Consider the following 18,873-nt stretch of genomic DNA (forward strand, 5'->3'; position numbering starts at 1 on the left):
GATCCGAGTGTGCAGACTTCCTAGACATCACACGTCCCATTTTGGAACGTGCGGACACATTCTGTGGTGTCACTGCCAGACACCACACTTGCTAGGTGGTAGCTTTTAAATCGGCCGCGGTCCGCTAGTATACGACGGACCCGCGTGTCGCCACTGTCAGTAATTGCAGACCGAGCGCCACCACACAGCAGGTCTAGAGAGACGTACTAGCACTCGCCCCAGTTGTACAGCCGACGTTGCTAGCCATGGTTCACTGAGAATTACGCTCTCATTTGCCGAGACGATAGTTAGCATAGCCTTCAGCTACAGTTGCTACGACCTAGCAAGGCGCCGTATTAAATTGCTATAATACTTCTGTATCATCAAGAGCAATGTTCTACAAATGTGGATTAGAGTTAAGTATTCCAGAAGCTACGTACTTTTCTTTATAGCTTTCATTACGTATCCTGTTTCAGACCTCACGCCAGCCTGCGTGAGCTTATAGCGTGCATTTCGGCCTCCTCTAAAAACAGTGTTGGCAATTCTGCCGACACTTGACATTCATTCGAGGTAATCGACGGATCACAAACAAAAACCTCCCTGCTCAACTGGACGTCTGTGTTGGTTTTGCTGACACACTCTTCCACCCCGTACTCAAAAGATTGATCCTGCTGGTTCCTCACAGCGGAGGAGCAGACCATAAACAGAAAGAGAGGATCATCTGTGCCGAATGGCTTATACGTTACCAGGATGATCGTGACAGTCTTTCGTCGAACATAGTCACAGGCTGTGGAACGTTGGTTCATTACTTCGAACAGGAATCAAAACGGCAATGCATGGTTTGGCACCACACCGGCTCTTCTCCGAACAGAAAGTTCACAACCGGTGAGATCACAGCGAACGTCTGCTGTGACTCTGATGGGGTATTCTGTTTGATATCCTCTCTCAAGTTGAAATGTTCAACATTAAGGAAATTTATGAAACGATTTCAGCACGTTCGTCACCACAAAAATGAAAACGAATTTCTCCTTCTCCATGACAACGCAAAGCGACACACATCTGCGTATCCGGGAGGAGATCACAATACTTCACTGGACTACTGTTCTTCTTCATCACCCAACAGACTGGATCTCGCACCGTCTGAATTCCATCTGTTTGGTCCACTGAAGGATCCACTCTGAGGGAAAAAATACGAGAATAATGCAAAGCTTGTTAATGCAGCAAGAAGTTGGTCGACCAATGGAGTGGTGCCATACGGCATATAGGCACTCCCCGTAGAGTAAAGTGACGTAAAACCGTCGATCCGAGAGGAGATTATGTTGAAAAATAGGGTTTTATAGCCAAAAGAGTGGAGAATCAGAAAAAGTTGTGGCATAACTTGCTGAACGCCCCTCGTATATTCGCAGAGTCATAGTTGAAAGCCACTTCTTAAAACCGAAGTACACTTTCCCGTGATGTTAAATTCGCAGTCTACGACTATGCATTGACTACAGCTGTTTGCGACACATGTGCAGGACCCTGACTCGAATTCGGATTTTCCTCTTGTCGCTACCAATCGCCTTGACCACTTCGGCTATCCGAGGAATCCTCCAGGACTGACTCAAGCTTCCGTATGGTGCGTAGTCACAACTCTTATGCTCGCACAGTTCGTGATTCTCGCACACGAAGACAAATATCATATCGTCTCTCTAGCCCGTAGAGGCAAGGATAAATCTTAGATGGTTTCAATGTTTGTGTTTATATACTGGCTGCATCTTCACAATAGAATGTCCTTCAGACATGCACGCGTTTCTGAAGGACACTGTATTGCGTAGATACAGAAACTGTCTTAACACGGACATTGTAACCATCAACGTTTTCTCGGGATAGAGTACGTCGATCTATAAGACCTTAACAGTTCATTTTCTCCAACATCTTGACACTCTCCCATGGGTCAAATAAATCTCTGACCATTCTTGATGTGTCTCTCTAAATATGTTCAACATCCGCTGTCTTATTTGACACACGTCACAGAAACCTGAGCAATACTCTAGGCTGGGTTGCACAAGGCACATGTGACTTTCAAGTAATCTCTTTTGTGTCCTGATTGCATTTCCCCAATTTCCTGCAAAAAAAGATTAAAAAAGTCTACCACCTCATTTACACACAACTGAGTGTGTGTGATCATTGTATTCCATATCGCTATAAAGTGCTACACCCAGATATTAGCTGACCGATTCCACACTTGCCTTACCGATACTATAGTCATAGGATATTACGTTTTTTGCATTGTGAAATGATAAAATTCACATTTATGAACATCTTTGGCAAGTTACTAATCTTTGCACCGTTCTGAAATCTTATCAGGATTTGACTGTCTTCCAGACAGTACCTCATTGCAGATCACTACAACATTGCCAGAAAGCTCATTAACATGCAACATGAACAGTAATGGTACCAACGCACTTCCATGGGGAGTACCAGAAGTTATCTCTACATTTGTCGATGTTTTTCCACTTAAGATAACTTGCTGCATCCTCCCATCCTCCCTACCAAAACGTCTTCAGACCAGCGACAGATTTCGCTGGTACTTTTGATGTGGTAGTGCAAGAAACACTGCATCAGCCTCACTACCGTGACCCTAAATAAAGAAATATTGACTCATCTGATAGCCTTGAAGCAAAGCTTTCAGTATGTAATGCGAGGAAAGGATTAGTAACGTATCAGATGAACCACGTTTTCAGAATGCATGTTGGCTGGCGTTAAGGAGTTAACTCTACTCGGGATATTACATTGAGTGAACTCAGAAGTTTTTCTAAGATTCTTCAACAAATCGATGTCAGAGATATTGGGTGGTAGTTTTGCGAATCACAACAGATCCATGTTAGCCACTTCTATCATTCTATAGCTGCCAAAGCCGGCTGTCTGTGGCTTGACAGTGAAGTGGAGACGCGAAAGAACAACCAAAGCTAAACCAAGACGAGGCGGACAGGGCCGTCGACAATCCAGTAGGGTTGTTGTAAAAAAAAGGCATCAAAGCTGCGGAAGGAATCACTGCTGTTTTCAAAAGTTTATCACCAGTTTATCTAGAACAATGGCTCAACGCCGGTAGTTAAAAAGAATAGGGTCCAATGGTCGGGCAACTCCTCCTCATCTGCTATGCGTCGCTTAGGGAGAATAAATGGAAACGCATGAGTTTTTCTCTTCTAGCCCTTCTCCTACCATAGCGTTCCAATCACCTTCACTGAATTACTGAGTTACCCACACAGTGCACCAAATACTCTGGCATCTTCTTCTGTTGTCCTCATGTTTACCTGAACTGTAGCTGTCGGCGTTAGTTTGCTTTTCTTCTTGCCATTTCACTTCACATATACACAGCATATAGAGCCATTGCATTTTTCTTTCCAAATTTTCTAGCTTCCTTACCTAATTCAGAAATCTGACGTTCAACGCCCCGACTCGCATAGTGTCATCCTATCGCTGGGTATTCAATGCTTTTACCGAGCGAGGTGGTGCAGTGGTTAGCACACTGAAGTCGCATTCGAGAGGTCAACGGTTCAAACCCGTGTCCAAACATCCTAACTTAGGTTTTCCGTGATTTCCCTAAATACTTTCAGGCAAATGCCGGGATGATTCCTGTGAAAGGGCACTGCCGATATCGATCCCCATCCTTCCTTAATCCGAACTTGTGATCCGTGTCTAATGACTTCCTTGTCGACGCGACATTACACACTAATCTATTCAATGCTTTGCTCGTGGTTGCATCTCCCTTGGCGGTGCCGGAGATACGAATGAGGAACTAACAGGGAACTTTTTGATAGCGTATTGATCGTTATTAAACTTTTGTAGTTACACGCCACGTGATCTCGGATAAACATTGTCTGTCTTCAGCAATAGTTTCAGTTGCTTTCTGCATCTTAGCGCCTTTGATCTTTGCTGATACTGTAACCTTTTCTCTAACAATACCAACGTCTTTCCATAATGTGTGCTACCAAGAGAAGGAGTGTGGGAGAGTGTTTGTTCCCCTAAAAAATCGTTGGTTTTGTTAACATTTGCTAACAACATAGTTTGCAAGTAGGTACTTTTATTATGTGTACATATAAACATAATTTTAGCAATGCCAACACATTTTCCGTTAATTGTACCAGGACGGAAAGAGTATTTTATGAGCACCACAAACAAATGTTAAAAACATAAATTTCGCCAAATGTCGTTTCTTTTATTCACAACAAAATTTTGGATGTGTATGGATATGTAAACTGTTTCTGAACCTGAAAAATTGAGTATGAAATACGTTGCGAAAAGTCACATTCACTACATATTCCCTGCACTACTTATGTTTTTGGATTAAGTTCAATTGCAAATTTAAAACAGTTACGGATTCTGGTATAAGAAATCATTAAAAACAATAAATACATTTTCAACGTTTTAAAATCTAAAGTGTATGATTAGATTAGGATGCTTTCAAAAGTTTGGCATAAAGTATCCCCCCCCCCGACACAACCTGGGTAATGTGATTATTGACTAGGACCTGGTAGGAATGAAAGTAATTCCTTATACTGCCGTTACTGATGATGATTATTCAAAATTTAAGCAATGGCGGGGATCGAACACAGAACGTAAGGCGTTCTGATTACTAATGAAAAACTCTCCGATACACCAGGGTCACTACATCGCTTACGTAATACTGTCTATTAAAACAATGTCAGCTAGATTACTCGAGATAATTGGTGCCTATCTCGAAGCAGCTCCAAGATTAGTGGTTTTAGCTCCTCAGTGGCGGTCTCCCGTCCCACTATTTCACAAACCAGTGGTCATTCGTGCTTCCCATCTTCGTATATGTACAATAACCGGTCATACTACTTGGCTTGAACAATATAGACTTGGACAATATTCTAGAACGGGTCACAGGTGTTTGTTGTACACAGTCTCCTTTTTAGACACTTACCACATTCCCAGCATCCAGCCAATGAACCTTCTGTCACCTGCCTTAACTATTATTCAGCCTATCCCTACAATTTGTTAAACCCATTACAGATTAGAATTTTGACCCGTTTACATTATAGCCAGAGATTACTGATACGTACTTATCAGCTGAAGGCAGTGCTGTTAACTTGTATCTCTTTGGCACACCGCGAGAGTGCGCTATAGCTGACGGTTAGTAGGGGTACACCACGCATTCGCTGAAAAGGAGTGAATGACCTGGAAAGCAAAGACTGACGGGTATGCCAGTCGCCAGCAATATGTGAAAGTGGTCCTGGGCAGTGGACAGTGCTGCTTTTGGAAGACAAGGCGTCAACTTTTACTGTTTCTAGGTGGCTACGTATGTGTAGCTATTTGTAAAGTAGTTGCTTTGCTAGGCCATCTCTATGAATAATGTTTTGGAAGATTCAGTGTTGAGTGGCCCGGTTATAATTCCACCACGAACATACTTCGCCGAGGTTTATCCGCTGCGAGGCTGTGTGACGGATATTAGCTTCAGACTACAGAAGTTAATGGTGAGCTCCTGTCTAGCTTGCTTCATCTAGTGGGGGAGCAAAGTGAATGAACTTTACTGTTGTGATTCAATGTTGACGATGATCGCGGGAGTTCGACTGCCTCAGCATTAAGTACTTTTTTTATTTAATAAAGAGAGTGCCAGATGTAGCAGGTGTGTGCCTTGGGTATTTCTGGTAGCTATTATTAAGCACTCCCTGGAGGCAAGTTCTGCTTAAACCTTTGTCCTGCCATACAGTTTATTTGATACATTCATACATCTTCTTATATGGTAAATGAAAAGGCGGCCAGAACTGGTAACTTATTTTAGATTATGTTCATTAATTTAAGATCCTGCTTATGTCTGATAACGTTGTTACCTTCCAGTTTAAGAGTTCGAAAACTTAATTCTATTCGATCCATGCAAAAAGGTGGGGGAAGGTCTTTGGCGTCCGATGTCGAATGTGGATACTGGATTGTGAACAAGTTTTGAAGCTGGGCCTTGGCTTTCCTCTGCGGTAAATCTTGGATAGTAACTGAAACTATTTCACGATAATGGTGTTATTAAATTATTTTTGATAAGTGATCTAAGCTTTTGGCTGTATTTATATAATTCCTTGTATTGTTCCTAACAGCCGGGTTTGTAATATTTATGTGTTGGGGATGTTACGGTGTAGTAATTCTATTACTTTAATGAAGGTGCTCAGGTTATCGATGTGTGTTTGATGTGAATTTATGGTATTGAAATGAAGCTGTTTTATTTTTTTCCTAAGTCTGGGGCCAGTAGTTTATTAATCCCGAATCCTCGCATGTCTAAACGGTTTCAGAATTTTTTTTTCCAGTCATCAGTCTTCTTCCCGGTATGATGCCGACCACCATGAATTCCTCTCCTGTGCCAGCGTGTGCATCAAAGAGTAGCCCTTGCCACCTACGTCTTCTGTTATTTGCTGGATGCATTCCAATCTCTGTATTCCTCTACAGTTTTTGCCCTCTACTGCTCCACCTAGTACTCTGGAAGTCATTCCCTGATGTCTTAACAGATGTCCTATTATCCTCTCCCTTCTCCTTGTCATTGCTTTCACCATATTCCGTTCCTCTCCGATTCCGTGCAGAACCTCCTTGTTGTTGTTGTGGTCTTCAGTGCTGAGACTGGTTTGATGCAACTCTCCATGCTACTCTATCCTGTGCAAGCTTCTTCATCTCCCAGTACCTACTGCAACCTACATCCATCTGAATCTGCTTAGTGTATTCATCTCTTGGTCTCCCTCTACGATTTCTACCCTCCACACTGCCCTCCAATGCTAAATTGGTGATACCTTGATGCCTCAGAACTTGTCCTACCAACCGATCCCTTCTTCTGGTCAAGTTGTGCCACAAATTTCTCTTCTACGCAATCCTATTCAATACTTCCTCATTAGTTATGTGATCCACCAATCTAATCTTCAGCATTCTTCTGTAGCACCACATTTCGAAAGCTTCTATTCTCTTCTTGTCCAGACTATTTACCGTCCATGTTTCACTTCCATACATGGCTACACTCCATAGAAATACTTTCTGAAATGACTTCCTGACACTTAAATCTATACTCGATGTTAACAAATTTCTCTTCTTCAGAAACGCTTTCCTTGCCATTGCCAGTCTACATTTTATATCCTCTCTACTTCGGCCATCATCAGATATTTTGCTCCCCAAATAGCAAAACTCCTTTTCTACTTTGAGTCTCTCATTTCCTAATCTAATACCCTCAACATCACCCGACTTAATTCGACTACATTCCATTATCCTCGTTTTGCTTTTGTTGATGTTCATCTTATATCCTCCCTTCAAGACACCATCCATTCCGTTCAACTGCACTTCCAAGTCCTTTGCTGTCTCTGACAGAATTACAACGTCATCGGCGAACATCGACGTTTTTATTTCTTCTCCATGGATTTTAATACCTACTCCGAATTTTTCTTTTGTTTCATTTACTGCTTGTTCAATATACAGATTGAATAACATCGGGGAGAGGCTACAACCCTGTCTTACTCCCTTCCCAACCACTGCTTCCCTTTCATGTCCGTCGACTCTTATAACTGCCATCTGGTTTCTGTACAAATTGTAAATAGCCTTTCGCTCCCTGTATTTTACCCCTGCCACCTTTAGAATTTGAAAGAGAGTATTCCAGTCAACATTGTCAAAAGCTTTCTCTAACTCTACAAATGCTAGAAACGTGGGTTTGCCTTTCCTTAATATTTCTTCTAAGATATGTCGTAAGGTCAGTATTGCCTCACGTGTTCCAGTATTTCTACGGACTCCAAACTGATCTTCCCCGAGGTCGGCTTCTACTAGTTTTTCCATTCGTCAGTAAAGAATTCGTGTTAGTATTTTGCAGCTGTGGCTTATTAAACTGATTGTTCGGTAATTTTCACATCTGTCAACACCTGCTTTCTTTGGGATTGGAATTATTATATTCTTCTTGAAGTCTGAGGGTATTTCGCCTGTTTCATACATCTTGCTCACCAGATGGTAGCGTTTTGTCAGGATTGGCTCTCCCAAGGCCGTCAGTAGTTCCAATGGAATGTTGTCTACTCCGGGGGCCTTGTTTCGACTCAGGTCTTTCAGTGCTCTGTCAAACTCTTCACGCAGTATCGTATCTCCCATTTCATCTTCATCTACATCCTCTTCCATTTCCATATTATCGTCCTCAAGTGCATCGCCCTTGTATAGACCCTCTATATACTCCTTCCACCTTTCTGCTTTCCCTTCTTTGCTTAGAACTGGGTTTCCATCTGAGCTCTTGAGGTTCTCTTATCTCCAAAGGTCTCTTTAATTTTCCTGTTGGCAGTATCTATCTTACCCCTAGTGAGATAAGCCTCTACATCCTTACATTTGTCCTCTAGCCATCCCTGCTTAGCCATTTTGCACTTCCTGTCGATCTTATTTTTGAGACGTTTTTGCCTGCTTCATTTACGGCATTTTTATATTTTCTCCTTTCATGAATTAAATTCAATATTTCTTCTGTTACCCAAGGATTTCTACTAGCCTTCGTCTTTTTACTTACTAGATCTTCTGCTGCCTTCACTACTTCATCCCTCAAAGCTACCCATTCTTCTTCTACTGTATTTCTTTCCCCCATTCCTGTCAATTGTTCCCTTATGCTCTCCCTGAAACTCTGTACAACCTCTGGTTCTGTCAGTTTATCCAGGTCCCATCTCCTTAAATTCCCACCTTTTCGCAGTTTTTTCAGTTTTAATCTACAGGTCATAACCAATAGATTGTGGTCACAGTCCACATCTGCCCCTGGAAATGTCTTAGAATTTAAAATCTGGTTCCTAAATCTCTGTCTTACCATTATATAATCTATCTGATACCTTTTAGTATCTCCAGGGTTCTTCAATGTACACAGCCTTCTATCATGATTCTTAAACCAAGTGTTAGCTATGTTTAAGTTGTGCTCAGTGCAAAATTCTACCAGGCTGCTTCCTCTTTCATTTCTTAGCCCCAATCCATATTCACCTACTACGTTTCCTTCTCTCCCTTTTCCTACACTCGAATTACAATCACCCATGACTATTAAATTTTCGTCTCCCTTCACTATCTGAATAATTTCTTTTATTTCGTCATAAATTTCTTCAATTTCTTAGTCATCTGCAGAGCTAGTTGGCATGTAAACTTGTACTACTGTAGTAGGTGTGGGCTTCGTATCTGTCTTGGCCACAATGATGCGTTCACTATGCTGTTTGTAGTAGCCTACCCCCATTCCTATTTTCCTATTCATTATTGAACCTACTCCTGCATTACCCCTATTTGACTTTGTGTTTATAACCCTGTAGTCACCTGACCAGAAGTCTTGTTCCTGCTGCCACCGAACTTCACTTATTCCCACTATATCTAACTTTAACCTATCCATTTCCCTTTTTAAATTCACTAACCTACCAGCCCGATTAAGGGATCTGACATTCCACGCTCTCATCCGTAGAAAGCCAGTTTTCTTTCTCCTGATAACGACATCCTCTTGAGTAGTCCCCGCCCGGAGATCCGAATGGGGGACTATTTTACCTCCGGAATATTTTACCCAAGAGGACGCCATCATCATTTAATCATACAGTAAAGCTGCATGCCCTCGGGAAAAATTACGGCCGTAGTTTTCCCTTGCTTTCAGCCGTTCGCAGTACCAGCACAGCAAGGCCGTTTTGGTTATTGTTACAAGGCCAGATCAGTCAATCATAAAGACTGTTGCCACTGCAACTACCGACAGGCTGCTGCCCTTGCAACTACTGAAAAAACTGCTGCCCCTCTTCGGGAACCACACGTTTGTCTGGCCTCTCAACAGATACCCCTCCGTTGTTATTGTACCTACGGTACGGCTATCTGTATCGCTGAGGCACGCAAGCCTCCCCACCAACGGCAAGGTCCATGGTTCATGGGGGGAGATCCTCCTTATTCTTTACATTGTCAGTCCAACTAATTTTTAACATTCGTCTGTAGCACCACATCTCAAATGCTTCGATTCCCTTCTGTACCTGTTTTCCCACAGTCTACGCTGCAATAGTACATTCTCTGACATTTCTTCATCAAAGTGAGATCTATGTTTGATACTAGCAGACTTCCGTTGGCCCGGTATGTGGTTTTTGCCAGTGCTAGTTTGCTTTGATGTCGTCCTTGCACCGTCCGTCAAGGGTTATTTTACTGCCTTGCAGCACAATTCCTTAACTTCATACAGAGCGGTCTAAGGCGCTGCAGTCATGGACTTAGCGACTGGTCCCGGCGATGGTTCGAGTCCTCACTCGGGCATGGTCGTGTGTGTTTGTCCTTAGGACAATTTAGGTTAAGTAGTGTGTAAGCTTAGGGACTGATGACCTTAGCAGTTAAGTCCCATAAAATTAAAAAAACACAAAGAAAAAAGCTTCATACACTTTGCGATCACCAACTGTGATGACAAGTTTCTCGCCGTTCTCATTTCTCCTACTTCTCATTTCTTTCGTCCTTCTGCGATTTACTCTCAAGCCATACTCTGTACTCATTAGACTGTTCATTCCGTTCAGGAGATCCTGTAATTTTTCTCCACTCTAACTAAGGACAGTAGTGTTATCAGCTAATCCTAAAATACATATCATTTCACCTTGAATTTAAATCCCAATCGTGAAACTCTCTCTTATTTCCATCATTGGTTATTCGGTGTACAGATTGAACAGTAGGTGAAAGACTACATCGCTGTCTTACACTACAGTCTGGAAACGGGCGACCGCTACGGTCGCAGGTTCGAATCCTGCCTCGGGCATTTATGTGAGTGATGTCCTTAGGTTAGTTAGGTTTAAGTAGTTCTAAGTTCTAGGGGACTGATGACCTCAGCAGTTACGTCCCATAGTGCTCTGAGCCATTTGTATCTGTCTTACACCCTTTTTAATCCGAGCACTTAGTTCTTGATCGCCCGCTCTTATTATTCCCTCTTGGGTCTTGTGCATGTTGTATATTACCCGTCTTACCCCTATTTTCCTCAGAATTTAGAACATCTTGCACCACTTTTCACTGTCGAACGCTTTCTCCTGGTCGACAACTCTTATGAATGTGTCTTTATTTTCCTTTATTCTTGCTTCCATTATCAATCTCAATTTCAGAATTGCCTCTCTCGTGTGTTTACCTTTCTTAAAGCCAAACTGATCGTCATCTAACACACCTATATTACGATGTTATATTTGATAAAGTGGAAAATTTTACATTTGTGAACATTTAAGAAAAATTTCCAAATTGTATTAAGCAAATGCTTATCAAGACTTGACATTACTTGTGCAGATTGTTCCATACAGTACTTTCTTATAAGTGCAACACCTGCCAAAAGACTGTGATTGGAGTATGTAATATGCTCAATAAATTTCCCTTTTTGTAGGTACTTTACTCTTCCGTATACTGACTGAATGAGTGAAGATACATGTTCCGAATATGAGCCGTTCATGCCTGCAAACTTTAAGCAATTCTGTTGCGCAGTATTCACATTATCTTGATGTTTGCTCTGTTAATCAAATGTTCATAGAGTGTGGTTCAGTGACACACACATACACACACACACACACACACATACACACACACACACACACACACTCACCAGTGTGCGCGCCCTTCAAACGCGTGTCCGTGCGCACGAGCACGTTGTCTCACCCATAAACACAAACGCAGGTACATTTGCAACTCACGGGATGCGGGACCAGGCAGGTTTGCAGATGCCGTAATGCATGACATAACAGAGCAATTTGGCGTACGAAATGTGTCTGTGGCAAGCTGCCCGCCTCCACTTGCCGTACGGCATTACTTAGAGGTCTCAGAGCCATTTGCCGCACCGCCTGCTGGTTGTCTCCCTCTGAACCTCAACAGCGTCGTGCTCATTCTCTAACTACAGTGTGCGGTGTAAGTGTTTTCGTCACTTTGTGCTCTTCTTTTCGATTCCTGTGCAGAGCAACTTCAGTAAACGAGTGCACAAGCAAGACAGAAGGCGCAGTCACCCATAGTAAGCGAAAGTGAGTTCTTAGAATACAGAAAAGCGTGCAAATGAAGTTGGATAATCATCTCGTAACATGTCCTCATTTCCTGTGTACGCAGGACTGATACTCCATATTTGCTTTCTTTCTGTGTGGGAAATGAACCACAGACTTGGATCCGCTACTTCTTGACACCCAAATAGTTCCCCAGTGAGCACTTGGTATCTTTCTGCGGCGAGAAAGTTTCTCAGCATGTAGGCGCTGGTAAAGGACAAAATTTAAAAAAAAGCGGTTCAGATGGCTATGGGACTTAACATCTGAGGTCATCAGTCCCCTACACTTAGAGCTACGTAAACCTAACTATCCTTAGGACATCACACACATCCATGTCCGAGGCAGGATTCGAACCTGCGGCCGTAGCAGCAGCGCGGTTCCGGACTGAAGCGCCTAGAACCGCTCCGGCACAACGGCCGGCTGACAAAATTAAATAAAATAGCAAGCCAAGTGATCGCCAGCGTTGTTATTCATAGCAAAGTCTTACTGGGGATAGTCCAAGTTGATTGACGAGAAATGTATTGTACTGTCAACACTAAAATTAGGAAGCAGTCGGGAAAAAAACTGAGGTGAGTTATTAATGCAAGGGCGTGCTGAAACGAATGCCTCCAAATTTTGCATGTCAAAATTCTTATACCTTTATAAATGAAACAATATACGCCATTGTTCGTCATGCCTGTATACTTATTTCTCTATCAGCGAGGGGCTACTTTCTTGATACTGTCACTGTAGGATGTCTGACTTTGTTACAGGGAGTCACAATCTCACATCTGCTAGCGTTGCTTCTTCACTATCAAACTGAAATTCTCGAAGGAGCTCATTCAGTTTTGGAAACAGATGAAAATCGGTTGAGGCCAAGTCGGGAATGTATTGAGGATGGTCGATGACAGAGAACCAACGGTGTTGGTGTGTTGCTGATGTCGCAGTATTCGTGCGTGGTCTGGAACTGTCATGCTAAAGGAGAATTCGAAACTCGGTCACAAAACGCTCTTTTCCACGGAGCAAAGCAGATACGTCACACACCGCCATGTTACAAGCTATAATTCGGAGCACTCTAGCGGCAGAAGGCTGCAAATGTGTATACATGAAGGATAAACAGAAAATTTCCAGTTACTGTGATGAATGACAGCTACCTCTAAATGTGTAAAAATGTAAGTTAATGCGAATGAGTAGAAAGAGCAAACCTCCTATTGTCCACCTTGCCACAATCAAGTCGTTTAAATACCTGAGGTTAACGCTGCAAAGCGATATGAGGCGGAACGAGCATTGAAAACTGTGGCAGGGAAGGCAAATGATCGACTTTGGTTTATTGTGAGAATTTTAGGAAAGAGTGGTTCACCCGTAAAGGAGAACGCTGTTGCGACTTATTCTTGAGTACTGCTCGAGGGTTTAGGATCCTTACCAGGTCGGATTAAAGGAAGACAACGATGCTGCTATCTCACACATTCATTGCGCGTAAGGACAACGAAGATAATAACCAGAAATTAGGGCTTATACGGAGGTGTACAAACGTCTTTCCCTCGCTCTATACGCGAGTGGAACAGGAGGATACACGAGAAGTGGTGGTACAGGGTACCCTCCACCACGCCAGTTGCGATGGCTTGCGGAGTATCTATATAGATGTAGATGTAGGCGAATAAAGATGCAGATGTGAAGAAAGTCTGTTTTATTTAAAGAGCCTCAAGAGTTTCGGTATAAAAAATTCGGAAGCATTACTTTTCAGCTCACCGTCTTGTATATAATGCGAGAATCATACACAGTATAAATATACAATACATTAGAATGTAATTTCGTTTAATACTAGAATTGTATGAAATATTTACTGCGTGTGGCTTCAGCAAACGTTGTCTAAATCCTGATTAAAAACAGAGCTTTTTTCACACTGAGACTACCTGTCTCTGTGGGTTTGTATTCTAGAACAAATGTGCTATATGGTGAAATTCTTAAAACAAGAAAAGGTAATAGCTTACACCATTTAAGTTTCAACAGGTGCAGCTGTTTGAAAACAATGACATGGCTGTACAACTGGGAGACGTATACAACACATACTGCATCGGTCCTAGATATCTGGGAAGACAGATATGTGCAACGTATGCGAACAACATGAGTTACATTCCGCCCAATTTTCATATACTTCACGCAAATTCCCTGCGCTCCCTTTGATCTCTCTTCGGTACAGTCGTATGACTACACAAAATTGTTACCATGACAGATCCTTAGAGAACACTCCTCTGTGTGGCAGTTAATCAAGGCGTTATTTGATGCATTAGTATTTTAAATAACAGAAAACACTTTGTCATGGATGAGACAGCTCTTGATGCGTGTACACTAAAATGTATTCCAACAGTCACATTCCAAAAATGTTATCACACCCACTGCATATGAGACAACTAATATTGGGAACATGCGCATAAATCATTCAGTAATCCTAGGTCAACACTATTTTTTTCTGAATATGAAATTTTCCTACATTTTATCGACTTCCAGTGACAGATCTTGCATTCAAAGGCAATTTATACTGGTGACGAAAGTCATGGAATACCTCCTAATCACGTGTCGCACCTCCTCTGGCGTAATGCGCCACCTGGACGTGGTGTGAATTCAACAAGTTGGAAATACCCTGATAAATACTGAGCCCTGCTGCGCCTGCAGCTGTCCATAGCTGTAAAAGTATTGTCGTGCAGAGTTTTGTGCACGAACCGATCTCTCGTTTATGTCTCATAAATGTTCGATGGATGACCAAATCATTCGCTCCAACTGTCCTGAATGTTTCTCAAACGAATCGCGAACATTTGTAATCCAGTGACATAGCGCAATGTCGCCCATAAGTATTCCGTCATTGTTTGGAAACATGAATTCCATGAATGGTTGCAAATGGTCTCCAAATAGCAGAACATAAACATTTCCAGTCAATGATTTGTTCAGTTGGACCAGAGAGCACAGTGCATTCCAAGTAAACACAGCCCATATCATTATGGAGCAACCACCGTATTGCACAGTGCCTTTTTCACAGCTTGTGTCAGTGGCTCTGTGCTGTCTGCGCCACACTTTGGCCCCACGATCATGTCTTACCAATTGAAAATTGATCTCATCTGACCAGTTTTCCAATCGTCTATGGTCGAACCGATATGGTCACGAGCACAGGAGAGGCGCTGTACGCGATTTTGTGCTGTTAGCAAATGCATTCGCGTCGGTCGTCTGTTGCTATACCCCATTAACTCCAAATTTCACGCACTTCGTACGTCCCATATTGATTTCTGCGTTTATTTCACGCAGTATTGCATAAATGCCGCTGCATTGACTGTGGTGAGAGGTAATGCCTGAAATTTGGCATTCTCGGCACATTCTTTACGTTGTGGATCTCGGAATACTGAGTGCCCTAACGATTTTCGAAGTTGAATGTCCCATGTGCCTATCTACAACTACTATTCGTTGTTGAAAGTCTGCTAAATCCCGTCGTGCAGCCATAATTACGTTGGAAAACTTTTCGCATGAATGACAGCTCAGCCAATGCACTGCACTACTGTACTTCATGTACACAATGCTATCATCTGCATAATATGTGATTATCGCTATCCAACATATTTAGTGACCTCAGTGTAAAACCGTCTATTTCCCATCGCTAGCTCGGTGAATTTCTTCTCATAAACTGGTTAAAGAACTAAACAACCAGAAAAAGCGTGGTTCACAACGTCAAGCGCATTGTGGAAACCTCAAGGTTAATAGCATATCACTTGCGATTTAACTACGTACCTGGCACGTGGAGCTGTGTGCAGTTCTAAACACAACTTTAGGCTTCATTATCTCGCGCGAACATCTAGGTGACGTAAGAGCAGCTAGCTGCCTTTACTTTTGCTTTAAATGACAAGCAGAACTCTTTTGTTCTGGATATGTACAAGCTTATATTTCACTCAGCTCTGCAGATGATGAAGGGATTGAAAGAACGTATTCCGACAGTTAAGGTAGACGGAAAGTTAACTGTGATAGGTGATTCTAGCTGGGATGTAGGAAAAGAATAAAAAGAAACTGTAGGATAGCTTGGACTAGGGGAAAGGAATGAAAGAATGAGTCACGAATGAAGACTGTATACACAGAAAAGATCTGGGGGCACTGGAAGGTTTCAGATTGATTATATAATGGTAACACATATATTTAGAAACTAATTCTTAAGCTGCAAGACATTTTTAGGAGTAGATACGTGCTCTGACCATAGTTTATTGTCATGTATTACAAATTGAAGCTGAAGAAATTACAAAAATGCAGGATATTAAGGACATGGGACATTAATAAATTGATCGAACCAGAGGCGTAAAAGTTGCAGGAACAACATCAGACAATACTGGACTGAAACCGGAAAAGGAGTACGAATGTGTGGCACTGAGAGATGTTAATAGTGAAGGTAGCAGAGTATCACATAAGTACAAAGGCCAAGCCTATTTCACATCTCTGAATAACAGAGAAGGTATAAGAACGCAGTAAATGAAGGAAGTGAAAACGAATACATGTGTATACAAAGGGGATTTGCAGGAAGTGCAGAAAGGATTAGCTGGAATGGCTAGAGGACAAACGCAAGAAGCATGCACAACTGGGAGAAAGTAACTACGACCTACAGGAAGATAAAACAGACCTTTGGAAGAAAAAGAAGCATCTGAATGAATATCAAGAGAGCAATGCAAGCCAATATTACCAAACAAGAAAAATCTGAAAGGTGGAAGAAATATATGAAGGTTCTATCAGTATATAAGGGAAATAAACCTAAAGGAACTTTTACAGAGAGAGAGAGAGAGAGAGAGAAAGAAACAGAGAGACAGGCAGACAGGCAGTCAGGCAGAAGAGAGAGAGAGAGAGAGAAAGAGAGAGACAGACAGAGACAGATAGACAGGCAGACAGACCGAGAGTGACGATTCAGGCGAAGATGAGATTGGAGATGTGACACAACGAGAAGAATTTCGCTGAAAGACCGAAGTGATAACAAGCCACTCAAATAAACGAAACTCCCTCAAAATTATTGCGATCCTTCAGAGAGCCAGACACGACGAAATTATTGTAGTTAATGTGGAAGATATGCGAGAGAGATGAAATACCCTCCAGGAAAAAGGTTATAACTACAATTGCGAAGAAGGCAGATGCCGACACTTACGAAAACTATTGAACTATCAGTCTTGGTTGTAAAATACTGATGCCAATTATATAGAGAAGAATCCTAAAATTGGTAGTAGCTGACCTCTGGAAAGATCAGTCTGTATTCCGGAAGTATGTAGGTACATGCGAGACAATTTTGAACCTATGATTTATCCCAGAAGGTACATTGAAGAAAGGCAAAACTACATTTATAGCATTTGTAGATGTACAAAAGGCTTCTGACAGGATTGACTGGAATACACTTTTTGAAATTTTGAGGGTAACAGGGACAAAATACAGGAAGCGAAAGGTTGTTTTCAACTTGAACAGAAACCAGACTGTCGTAGGACACGTACATCAGTTTAGTATCTATTAGAGAAACGCCACCGACAGATGCGAAGGAACACTAGGTGCAGTCAACGTGTTGGCCTTGGGACCTCATTCAGTGTTCAAAAGGCTATCCCGTCGGTTACTGAAGGAAAAACTGCAGATTATGGCACACATCGGAAGAAATGATACCTGTCGACTGGGCTCTGGGATCATACTTGGATCATTCCACAGACTAGTACAAGAGCTTGAGAATTCAAGCCCTGCTAATGGAGTTTTAGCAAAGCTCAGTACCCACATTACTGTCCACAGAACAGATCGTTGGTCACTGGTTTTGCGCCAAATGGGAGCCTTGAACCACAGACTGCGAATATTCTATGGTAAGCTACGCCGTGACGTCCTAGACCGACACGAGAGTGTTTCAATCAAGTGCGTATCACAAGTGAGAGGCAGCTACTCGGGTATCTGAATGTATGTTGGATGTACACAAAGTTTTTTTCCCCGTCAGGCAACGTTTCGTCCAATCTGGATCACGATAGCTGCAGGAAACCCAAGAAGTATCAGTGTAAGACTCAAAGAATTGTTCCCCCTAGCAGAAGAGTAGTTAAAAGCGTTCACAACAAATAGCCAGAGTTTCAAGCGCTTGTAAAAGCTGTGAAGCTGACATAACACTAGGTGCAGAAAACTGGTTAAAAACTAAATCTGACAGTTGTAAGAGCTTTGGGGTCAAATATAAGCGCTCAACGAAAGTAAAGAGTAATGGGAAATGGGGACAAGAAACTCAAATCTATTGTTGTAGGAATCGAAATTGCATGCGGGATTGTTTGGCCAAAATCCAGTATCAATTGTGGGCATCAAATTATAGTTGGATCCTTCTATCGGCCACCGGACTTACTTCGTGATGTAACTGAAAACTTCAGACGAAACCTCAGTACGCTTGTACGGGCATGCAATAAACATCGGAGGAGACTCTAACCACTGAAAAATCAGTTGGGGTCATTATAGTTTTGTTGGTAATGGACCTTACAAGACATTCTGTGAATCACTACTAAATGCCATCCCCGGATACTGTCTGGAAAATATAGTTTGGAATCGCACTTCTGATGGAACTGTATTAGATCTAAAGCCAATAAATGGAGCAGAGCTCTTTGAGAACGCCCTGGTATTGGTGACAATGGGGCATTTGTAGCAGAAGTGAATACCCAAGTACAAATGGTAGTTAAAACGCGTAGAAAGATTTATATGTTCAGCAAACCAGCCAAATAAGAGTAGTGTTATATCTCAGTGAAGAGCTTGCAACTTTAAGCTCAGGAGAGGAGCACGCTGAGAAACTATGGCTCAAGTTTAAAAAAATAGTTGACCTTGTACTGGATAACTATGTACCCAGTAAAATACGATGGGATTCACCCACCGTGGTATATAGTCACTGTACTGGAACTTATAAAGACAGACAGACTACTCCTTTATAGGTATAAAACGAAGC

Source organism: Schistocerca cancellata, chromosome 3, assembly GCF_023864275.1.
Source record: "Schistocerca cancellata isolate TAMUIC-IGC-003103 chromosome 3, iqSchCanc2.1, whole genome shotgun sequence".
Taxonomy (NCBI): domain Eukaryota; kingdom Metazoa; phylum Arthropoda; class Insecta; order Orthoptera; family Acrididae; genus Schistocerca; species Schistocerca cancellata.